Source organism: Aptenodytes patagonicus, unplaced genomic scaffold (genome assembly GCF_965638725.1).
Source record: "Aptenodytes patagonicus unplaced genomic scaffold, bAptPat1.pri.cur scaffold_446, whole genome shotgun sequence".
Lineage (NCBI taxonomy): Eukaryota > Metazoa > Chordata > Aves > Sphenisciformes > Spheniscidae > Aptenodytes > Aptenodytes patagonicus.
Window position 1 is genome coordinate 5,022 of NW_027472349.1, and position 11,108 is coordinate 16,129.

The 11,108-nt window shown below is 53.1% G+C and overlaps 1 long non-coding RNA gene across 2 annotated transcripts; it reads right to left on the reverse strand.

Annotated features, from left to right (window-relative positions):
- Nucleotides 1-585: 585 nt before the first annotated feature.
- LOC143173903 (uncharacterized) lies at nucleotides 586-9,743 on the reverse strand. 2 transcript variants are annotated; one of them, XR_012997826.1, is made up of 5 exons: nucleotides 9,579-9,743; nucleotides 5,164-5,235; nucleotides 3,803-3,868; nucleotides 2,087-2,195; nucleotides 586-1,289 (listed from the first exon to the last, which is right to left on the reverse strand). It is a non-coding gene; the product is annotated as an uncharacterized LOC143173903 (long non-coding RNA). The 2 variants fall into 2 exon arrangements; XR_012997827.1 differs by lacking the exon at nucleotides 9,579-9,743 and adding an exon at nucleotides 6,362-6,408.
- Between the last annotated feature and the right edge of the window lie 1,365 nt (nucleotides 9,744-11,108).

The following is an 11,108-nucleotide window of genomic DNA, read 5'->3' on the forward strand; positions in this document are numbered from 1 at the left end:
TCATCATCACCATCATCATCATCATCATCATTATTATTATTGTTATTATTATTATTATTTCATTGTATTCTGTTCCATTTTTAATGCCTCCCTTGTTACTAATATCACATTCCTTCCACTCCCTCTCCCACCTAGCCCTGCTCCAGCTTCCTGCTCATTTACCATCTCCGATGTCTGGGGTGGGAGGCACTGCTCCAGCCCCACAGCCTCTGCCACCACGTCAGCCCTCCTTGATGTGCTCAGCGCTGGACGGCCATCCTTCCCAGCACCTCCTTCCCTCTCTGCCCAGTCCATCCTGACTGAGGGCAGCATCCCAAGCAAGCTCAAGGACAACCCTTCACACCTCAAGGCGCACCAGCACGTCCCCATTCTGGTGGATGAAAGCCTTGTTGACAGCCCCAGCTGGGAAACCAGGCTGATGCTGGGACGAAGGGGACCCTCACTGGAGTGCAGGTCTCTGACAGCTTCTCTCACAGATCCAGCACTGCTCCCAGCTCTGCGCATTGTAACTCGACGGAGGCAGACAAAACAGCCAAGGGCTCACTGCTTTTGGCCAAAGTATATTTATTATTTATCCTAAAAATCATCATCTTCTGATGTACAGTATCCCTGTTGGTACTGGTAACAGGGACACCAGAAGGGGTTAGGCTGAGGTGAGTCCAGTGAAATGCAGGTGTCCAGTGAAGAGGCACCATCAGTGAGAGAGCAGCTGGGACAAGTGGGCAGAGGTGAGGGGTCTGCGTTCATGCTCCTGTACAGCTGGGCGAGCTCTGCTGCAAAGATCCACGGTGACGGGCTGGAGCTGTTGTTGAAAATCTCATTTGCTTGGGCTACCTCACCCTTTTTTGTTCCTTCTCCCAACTCTGCTTTGCCTGTATCTCTAGTTTGATCTTCCCTTTTCCAGGCAGAGTCAGTATCGGCTTGTCCCGCTGCTTCTTCGTCTCTCTGGGTCCTTCTGTACAAATGGGTTTCAGAAAAGACTACTCGTTGATACGCATTAAGAGGCCAGTTAAAAAGATCTTACAGCAGAAATCTCAGCAGAGTACTGCCAGCAGCTGCCTTGGCACTCCAGGATACTCTAACTGCAAATACCCCATTGACAACTGCAGCAATATACAACTCTGGGGAAAAGCCAACTCACGGGTCTCTCTTCCTCCGCCGTGAAATGACTATGCAAGATACCACTATCCCAGACAGCAGCACACCCAAGGCTGCCACCGTCACTGGGATATAGTACTTGCGCAGCTCTTCACGATCAGCAGCCTCAGCCTTTTTCCCAGCGTCTGCCCCTGGAGGAGAAGAGACAATGCCACACGTTACTGTGCTACGGATAATCTCAGAGTGTGCTTCACATGCCCAAGAGATTCTCCTTTTCAGTGGCTGGTGCCTCTGGCTCTGGTGTCTTAGCACCAGAGGACAAGAAGAGTCGTTTAAACTTCTCATGGAGAAGAGCCTGTGTGCCAGCGAGCAGCTGCACCAGCGCTACCCGTCTGTTCCTCCGGGCTGCAGGCCAGGGCTGTGTGCTGGGGACCTGCGGTTCATCCAAGGAGAGCACTGCAGGGATGCAACAGAAATGCTCCTGTTTTCCCAAGCGGACATCTCCCGAGCACTCCCCTCCAGGACGTCCCCGCGGCTGAAAGACAGGATCCAGCCCACGGGCTATTGCCTGGCTCCTGCGGTGCCACCTTCTCGTCACCCCCAGCCCCGATGCACACGCTGGGGGAAGGCTGGCCCCGGGACAGCGTCGTGCAGGGCTGGGTTGTAGCTCTCAGGTGGCCTCATTCCCAAAAGGGCAAAGTTCCTAAATTCCTGGGAAGTGGGTGTGGTGGGAGGTGAGCAATCTCTAACCACATCCAGAGAGGTCTATGAGCGTCTCTCTGGCACGCTGCTGGCAATAATCTCCACACACCAGAGACGACAGTCGTCCTCAGAGAGCCACTCCTGGCTTCTTTGACAACACCTTCTCTGCACTAACACCCAGGTTTGGCTGCCGGCATGACATGCAAGAGTGGGCTCCGGGGGAAAAGCCTGCAGGCGCACAGTGATTCTGACTGGTGACAGCGGGTGACCACAGGACAGCAATTACCTGGCGTGCCGGCTTCTTGCATTGCCTCTCTCTCTTCATCTGAGACTGGCACTGTGTGACTGCTTCCCTTCTGAAAGGCCTGCTTCTGCAGAGTCTCACGGTCCGTCTCCTTAGAAAGAAAGCAGGACAGTTTAATGAGAAGTAAGCGTTCCTCATCAGGAGCACGATACCTTCAGGAGGCAATACTCTCCAAACACGTTAATAAAGCTTAGAAACAAAGCCTGGGCTTTTGGGGGTGCATCTCGTCCAAACACTGTGTCATTCATAGAGAAAAAATTAAGCACGTGACACTTCTCACTTTACCAACACAGACAGCAAAACCTGACCTGCTGGGAAACCAGGAAACTGCATGCGATCTTCTTGCTCCCATTACATGTAGTGCATTTTTGGCAAACTGCAAGATGATGCTAAATTACTTCCTTCAAAGAGGATGGGAAAAAGCTGCAGCCAGTTCAGCTGGGGAAAGAGCCCTTCTGAGAAGCACGTCCCACCATGCCAGGTCCATCACACGGGAAGGGTAACAGACACACACGGTGGACTGAACCCCAAGCTCTTGCAACCATGTTCTGGGCAATTTCACAAGCGGCAGTGAAGAGCCCACTGTCCCCCAAAACAAGAGGAAAACCACAGCCAAGTTTTCTGAAATGCAACTAGAAACAGAGAGCTAAACCACCCACGACTGAATTAACCGAATGAACCACTCAAGGCCGCCTTCAAGTTAGGTGTCCAGCATCAAGCTGGGTGTCCAGCTCCGACCCACCCCTGACCCCGAGGTGTCACCGAGAGTCTGCAGACATCAAGGACAGCAATGCGGCTGGACCAGGCTGTGAAGCCTGGGCTGCTCCGATCCTGGCCAGGGGATTGATCCTGCCTGTAGGCCAGGCAAAGCCTGCCAGTCCCAGTGACACAAATCTGCCTGCGCATCCTCTCCGCCACCCAAGGGCCCTCTCCCCTCCAGCAACTGGCAGGGTGCTGGCCCTCTCATGGCTCACGAGCTATTAGCTCCTCCGCAAGTCCCTCACGCACTCTGGGAGCACCACCAACAGTCACACTCGTCCCACCACAGCTATCGGTCTGCAGGCTGAAAATCAATCACAGACAGAAATGCCTACGAAATCAGCATCTGCACCTGACTTCCAACATTAGGAAAGGGCAGCCAAGACTTCTTGGGACATCATTCCTGCCTGGAACTTGCCCATGGGCTGTGCATGAGCTGAACACAAATTCAGCACACGCCAGTTCCTGACATCTGGATACCAGCATCTGCACAAAGCAGCTCTGGCCAGCAGTGGTACAACTAGGGCAGCAGCTGTCCCTGGGGCTCAGCTTGAACCACAACTGGTAGCAGATGCCGTGCTGGACCATCTCTGTGGCTCACCAGCCCATGCAAGGCGTGAAATCGAGTGTCACTGCAGCGAGGCTCTGACTGATCCTTTCCTGCCGTGTAGGCTACAGCACGTCCATACATGAATCTAAAACCTCAGCTTCCCAAGTCGTACGGTTAACAGAGTGAAATATACTAACCAGGGGCTGCTTTCTCCAAGTCTTTCAGGATTTCCTTTGGAACTTCAGATACCTTTTGGGAATACTTCCCTATTTTAGCTTTAGACTTTCCCCTTGAGGACACTAACAGAAAGCATGAAGGTAAATGTCACATGAATAAAATATTGAAAATGAGTGCTTATTCTGTGAAGTCAATAAAGACTGACTACTCACCCTTGGGATGCCAGCTGGGATCCAGCACGGGATTCAGCCAAGAAAAAGCCCTCCCTCTGGCCACATCTGCAACCAAACACCCACGAGAAGTTACCATCACACGTTCTGATCTACATTGTCACAACTGAATAGCAGAACACATAAGGGGGTCACGTAATGACATGGCACACCCATGCAGGTCTGTAGTCTCACACCTGCAGAGGCACCTGCCTGACTTTGGACTTTGAGCTGGCAGCTCTCAAAAGGAAGCAAAAAGCCTTGACATACCCACACGACCTCCCTGCGGGTCAGTTCTGGAACCCAGCCAGGAAGCTGGATAACCATCGTCTGCAACCACATCCGTAAACGAACACAGGACAGAGCAGGTCCCGTGAAATATTTCAATATACTTCTTCAGATCTGAACGACAGTGAATGCAGTTCAAACACGGGACTACTCCAGAGCATTCCACTCTCCCTTCCGCTCAGGAGCATCTTGCAAACATTTACCAGGTGCCTGCAGTGGCCACTAAGCAGGCATGGAGCTGTCCGGAGAAAGAACTCCCTGGAGCTCACACCAGCTCTAAACTCAACCCCAGCGTGCCTGCTGGCTTTGCAGCAGGCGCTGGAAGCAGTGCAGGGGTGGAGCAGCTGGCAAAGACAGCTTCGCAAGGCAGAGCCCCCCGGGGCACATCACTGAGCTGGACCCATTTCCAAAGCTGCGGAGGGGCCTGATGACCTCTTGGCTGGGACCTGGCAGCTTTCAAAGTACTGTCTCCAGGCCACGTGCAACACCCCTCAAGCACCAGACGGACAAACATAGGGCCGCTCAGGGCCTTCTTACCAGGAGACCTCTCACGCACACAAAAGGAAGCCCGCACTAAAGTGGGAGCATGTAGCACCAGAGGAAAAAATGATTATTCTTGTAGAGAAGAGCCTGCTGGCCACTGGAAGGCTGAACTATCTGGGATGCCCTCTGGGATGCCCCCCAGGCTCAGGAACAGGATTCCCCTGAGTGGCTTGATCAACATGGACTGCAGGAACCAAACAGGTAATCAAACACAGGTGAGAAGAGTTTCCACTGCACGTTGTGATCTACTTCTTCCTTAGTCACCTGCAGTGACTGGAAGCGGGTGAGGTAAATGACACGGGACACGTACAAAGGTGTAGGTTCCCACAGCTAAAAAGGAACATGGGTGACCTTTTTGCCAAGACCTAGCAGCTCTTCAGGTAAAGAAATATTCATGACTCATCTGTGCAACACCCCCAAGGCACAAAAAGCTCTTGGAAGGCCTTAAGAGGATCTTAGGTAAAATTGCACATGAATAACCTATTAAAACCTAAGTGCTTACTCCCTCAAGCAGACAGACATTGGCAACTTACCTCTGGGACGCCCCCAAGGCTCATAACCAGGATCCAGCTGAGAAGCTCGATAAGCACTGCCAATGCCATCATCTGGAATCAAGCACAGATCAGAGAAGTTTCCATGCACGCAGAGGAAGGAGGAAACTGGAGGAAAAAGTGATCGTCCATGCTTCTCGTGGAGAAGAGCCTGTGAAAGGCTGCACCAGCACTACCCCTGCACATTCCTGCGGGCTGGGGACCTGCGGTTCATCCAAGGGGAGCAGGGCTGCAGGACTAGAGCAGAAACATTCCTGTTTTCCTGAGCGGAAATCTCCTGAGCACGCCTGTCTGGGATGTGCAGCATGGCACGGGGTTGGGTGACAGGGAGGGCCCCATGGGGACTCAGCACCAGGTTTCTTACCCCACGCCGCCGCTCCCGCCCCCCCTGCTCACTCTGAAAATGTCCCTGAAGCAGCCCCAGCCTCTCTACGCCTCTACACAGGGTGTCTGCCCCCCCCGCCCACACCGTGGTGCCTGCCTGGCTCGCCCGGCCCGGCCCAGCCCAGCTGCTCTCCTGGGCCCAGCCCTAGCTCTGGCCCCACTGCCGCCCCGCTGAGGTGTGGTGGATGCCACGACGCACTGCTCGGGGCTGGGTGCTGGCCCCCTGCCTGCCTACCTGCTCCCTGCACTCGTCTTGGAGCAGCCTGGGCATCCCAGGCTTGCAGGGCCACCAGGAGGAGGAGGAGGAGGAGGTGGGTGAGAACCATGGCCCCCCACATTCGCACCATGCTGCTGCCGCTGCTGCTGCTGCCGCCACTGCTGGAGCATTGCCTGCAGCTGGCATGGCACAGCACATCAAAGCGGGGCTCTGTGACCTCATGGCCCCATCAGGCCACACCCTCTGCCAGGCCTCCCCGACGTACACCCGTTGCCAGTGAATTACTGAATCTGCACACTATTGCATTTCCTTGTTCTACACGAGTGTGGAAGGAGCAGAAGTGGAGAAGGGTGGACCTATTTTGGGAGGCAGCACTGCGTACGGCAGTGCACAGGCCCTCAGGTCTTGCTTCCCAGAAATCAATCAATATCAAAAGCTCTGAGGGAAGACTGCATAAAAAAGCCAATTTCAAGTGCCTTTACTTGCTACTATTTTTGTCAGGCAGCGTTCTATGAAGAAATTAGCTTTTCCCGCTAGTTTTGCTACAGCTTCATTACCTTTAAAGACATCAATTCTTACCTCTGCTACTCCAATACAGCCTCACAGCCCAGCAAAATCATACTTCAGGTAGGAAACCTTCACCATACAAAGACGGGCACGCTACAGGCATACGTTACTCTCAAAAAACAGACTCTTTCAACCACTCTTCCACTTGCTTACCGAAGTTGAGAGCGCCTTAGAAAACAACAAAAAAGCAGGGTTCTTATTCACATTTTATGGAGCCCATTCTATCAGCTGTTCAACATTAAGTCCAACTCCAGTCTGAGCCCCAGAATAAGAAATGCCATCTTACAATTTCCAGGGAAAGGAAGGGCTTTGAAGTGGTAAGATCAGAAAACGTTCGTGAAAGCAGAGTCATGCAAGTACACATCCCTTATCACAGACCACCTATCCCGTTACCTAAGTCATGTCCTCAGCTAATTTGCAGCCACTGACATCTGGAAAATAGCACTCAGTCTCTTGTTCATTAGTGCTGAGCACGTAGGTTGGAATTGGAGCTGGGAAGAAAACCATATGCAGCCAGTCTGGCTTCATTTGAGTACATTAGGACAACTTCAGTTCACATTTACTAGGAAGCACAGCAGGTCCCATCCGTCCCTCCAGACCCCAACACCAGTCCTGTGCAGCGTCCCGAGGAGCAGTAAGAGCAGAACAAGAAACCTTCTTTCAAAATAAGGCCCACAGCCTGCTCTTTCAACAAGATGCATAGAGCAGCAGCTGAGAATAACCTCTGCTTTAACTACACCTAGCTCTGCCATCTACATAAGGAGACCAGCTCCTAAATGATCCCCAGCCGTAGAAACACAGATCTTCCCTAGGGCAATGCTAAAGGAAATACCAGAGCACGGGGACACCTGGTCATTCAGTTTAAGCTGAGGGGGAGAAGGACAGAGGACTAGAAACAAACAAATCAGACAAGAGAGAAGACAGAGGAGCCGAGAGAGAAAGAAACATACAGGGAAAAGGCTAGAGAGATGGAGAAATGAAGACAAATAGGGACGAGGAGCCCTGACGAGACACGGAGAAAGAAAAAGTAGGGTCGAGGAGCAGGACAGAGGGGCAGTGGCGGGGGGAGGACAAGAAGGAGGAAGAGGGGATAGAGAAAGACAGGGACAGGGAGCAGGATGTACAGATGGAGAGAGAAAAAGAAGGACAGGGAACAGAACAAAGGGACTGAGAAATAAAGAGAGGGTAAGATCTGGATGAAGAGACCAAGAAGGCGGGGGCGGAAATAGCAATGAGCTATTGCAAATAGCAATGAGCTCCCTTGAGCTAGGACAAAGGGAAAGACAGGCAAAAATAAGAGACATGGAGCAGGACACAGATGGAGGTAAAGAAGCCTGGACTGGGCAGCAGGAGAGAGAGATGAAGACCAAAAAACCAGCACTGGGCTGCAGGACAAAGATGGAGTGAGGAATAGCAGCGACAGGGAGCAGGACAGAGTGAGAAAGAGAGTGGAAAACCTGAAGCGTGAGCAGGACAGAAAAATAGGGCGGGGGAGAGACAGGGAGAAGGACAGAGAAACGGAGAGGGAATGAGAGGGGCAGGGAGCAGGACAGAGAGATGGAGCAGAAAGGGGAAAAGCGATGGGCAGCAGGACAAAGGGGAGGAGAGACAAGGACAGGGAGCAGGACAAAGGGATGGCAGAGGAAAAAAATAGTGACGGGCTGCAGGACTGAGATGGAGGAATTAAAGGCACAGGGAGCAAGAGAGAGTGACAGAGAGAGAGAAAAGGAACAGGGGGCAGGACAGCATTGGAGGACAAACCCAACTGTGATGGGCAGCGGGACAGAGAGATGGAGAAAGAAAAAACAGAGCAAGAGAGAGATGAAAGAAGGAGCAGCCAGCTGGACAAGGGGATATAGTGAGAAAGGATGGGACAGGGAAGGGGACAGAGAGAGAAAGACAGAAAAGAGAAAAAGGACAGAAGGACAGCAAGAGGGAAAAAGGGACGGGGATCTGGACAGAGCTGGAGAAAGAAGCAGCAGGGAAAGAGGAAAAGAGGCAGGGAGAGGGAGCCGGAAAGAGAAAGGAAAATAAGGGCCGGGGGCAGGATAGAGATTGCAAAAAAAGCCTGGGGCGGGCAGCAAGACAGAGAGGGAGTTAAAAAAGAACACAGGCAGGGATAGGGGCAGGGAGCAGGACAGAGGGATATAGCGAGAAACAATGGGGCAGGGAGCAGGACAGACCAACAGACAAGAATAACGACAAAGAGGAAGAGAAAACCAAGGCCGGTGAGCAGCCCAGAGAGCTAGAGAAAGGGAGAGGGGTATCAGGAGCCCTGCAGAGAGATGGAGGAGGGTGGGGGGAATGGTCAGGGAGCAGCAGAGAGGGACAGAGAGAGGGGAGGTGAACAGGAAGGAGGACAGGGACAGTGGGATACAGAATGAAAAAACAGCGGCAGTGAACAGGACAGAGCAGTGGAGAGAGAGAAAGAAAGAAGCAGAAGGAATGAGGGAGAGGGGAGGACAAGGACAGGGAGCAGGACATACAGGCAGAAAGAGACAAAAGACGGGGAACAGGCCAGAGAGACTATGGGGGGAAAGAGAGGGGTGCAGATCAGGACAAAGAGATGGAGAAGGAAAAAACCACGATGGCCTGCAGGACAGAGAGAGACAGGAAAAAAGAGGCACAGGGGGCAGGAAAGAGGGGCGATGAGGAAGGGAAAGGGAAAGGTAGGATGAGAGAGGGAGGCACTTGGAGAAAAGAGAAAGGCGGGACAGGGAGCAGAGCACAATAATAGAGAGGAAGAAAGGCACAGGGGAGCAAGAAAAATTACACAGAGGGAAAGGGGAGGGGTCAGGGAGGTACTGAGATGCAGAAGAGGGGTGACATGGCCCCAAGGGCCCAGGACTCACTGGAGCTCTGACTCCCTGCACCGCCAGGCAAATTTTACAGTTCAGGCACTTCTTTCCATGTCTGTCTTTTCCTCCCTTCCTCTTCTGTAGCTCCAGTTGCTTGCCTGTCCTCCACCTAAGAGAACGTATTGGTGTCTCACAGCTCTTACAACATGAGGCTTCCTGGATACACAGCCATGCGCACGCACGCACACACACACTACATGGCCGTACTGTAATTTTCCTTCCTTATACCCCGCGGTGCACGTTGGCGATCTGGTCTGCTGAGGACTACTCAGAGGGACCCTTCCTCACCCAGAGAGGCCAGCTGCCTCTTGCCTGCAGCTGGAGGCAGCAGCTGGCGGGATCCCCTTCACTTCATTCTCCAGCTGCTTTACCTTTTTCTGGCTTCTTCAGCTTCAGCCGCGGCAGCCCCTCTGCAAAGCCAGTAGTTGTCCACGTGTCCCTTTTCGCCCACGCCGCCAGGAGAGCAAGGCCAGAGACAGCCCACGCAAACCAGAGCCAGGTGCAGCCTGAGAGGCCCTGGCCCTCACCTCAGCCGAGCCACAGCTGGAGCAGAGACTGCACCTCCCGAGAGCAACATGGCTGCCTGGCAGCCCTGTGCCCCAGGCCTACAGCTCCCAGCATGCTGCGGGGTGCTCCTTCCTGCCGTCTGATCCTGCGGGGACACCGTCCCCCCCGGCCCGGCCCCGCCCCCCCGAGGCCCCGGCCATCTGCCCCGGAGCTGCCCAGGCCCAGGCCCCGGAGCCCAGGTGGAGCAGGGAGGAGGGGGAGGAGAGGGGGAGAGAGCGGCAGAGAGGGGTGGGGCAGGGTGGTGGGGTGGCCAGGGAGGGATGGGAGACAGAGAGAGGGACGGGAGACGGAGAGAGGGACGAGGAGAACAGGGGGGAGCTGGGCAGGGAGTGGAGGAAGGAGAAATACTGGTGAGGAGCCGGCACAAGGCTAGAGAGGGAAAGAGATGGAGGGAGGGGGGACAGCGGGGAGCAGGAAGAAAAACAGCGATAAGCAGCCGGAGAGAGGGAGGGAGAGAGAAGGAGAAGGGCAGGAAGGAGGGCAGAGGGACGGTCAGACACAGGCAGGGTGAGGGAGCGGGACAGGGGGGCAGAGAGACAGAAGAGGCAGCAGGAGAGGGGAGTGACAGAGAAATGGGACAGGGAGCAGGACAGAGGGACAGAGGGGAAAGGGTGAGAGGGAAAAGGAAAGGGAGAGAGGAAGAGAGAGGCCGGGAGAGAGAGCAGGACACAGAGCAAGAGAAGGACAGGAAAGTGATGGAAAACAAGGAATGTATTTGGTTAATTAAGGCTATATAATTTGTGATACATATAGCTTCTTATATATACTCTGACATGTGTTTAATAAGGAACAGATGTTTGCGTAAATCATTAACTATGTCCTTCTGAAGACAAAAGAACACAGGAACCACAAAACAACCTTAAGATTAGATAATGAGAGGATCCGACAAGTGCAGAGGAACATCCCAACAGTCAACAACATAGTTAAAGATAAGGACAAAAAATATTCAAGGATCAGCAGAAACCTGGTGCCAACTAGGTGAAAGGGGATGAGGAAGACTACCAGCCTTCATCGGAACGACCCCAGCCCCGAATTATTTAGAAGATCTGCGCAGGCGCAACTAATTAGCATAAGAAGCGGGGGTAGGCGTGGTCAGATAATAAATATGTATAGGCATTATTAGAATATTGATTATTCAATTGTATAAATATAATGTGACTTTTGTCGTAGGCATGCACGATAGGCGGAGAGATCCCCCGTGCATCCAGCGCGCTGCAAATAAAGAATATACTACTCGAACGAATTCGTGAAACAAAAGAATGCAGAGAGACTGAGAAACGGGGATGTGGATGAGGACCAGGAGGCGGAGAAGGACAGAACAGCGATGGCGGCCA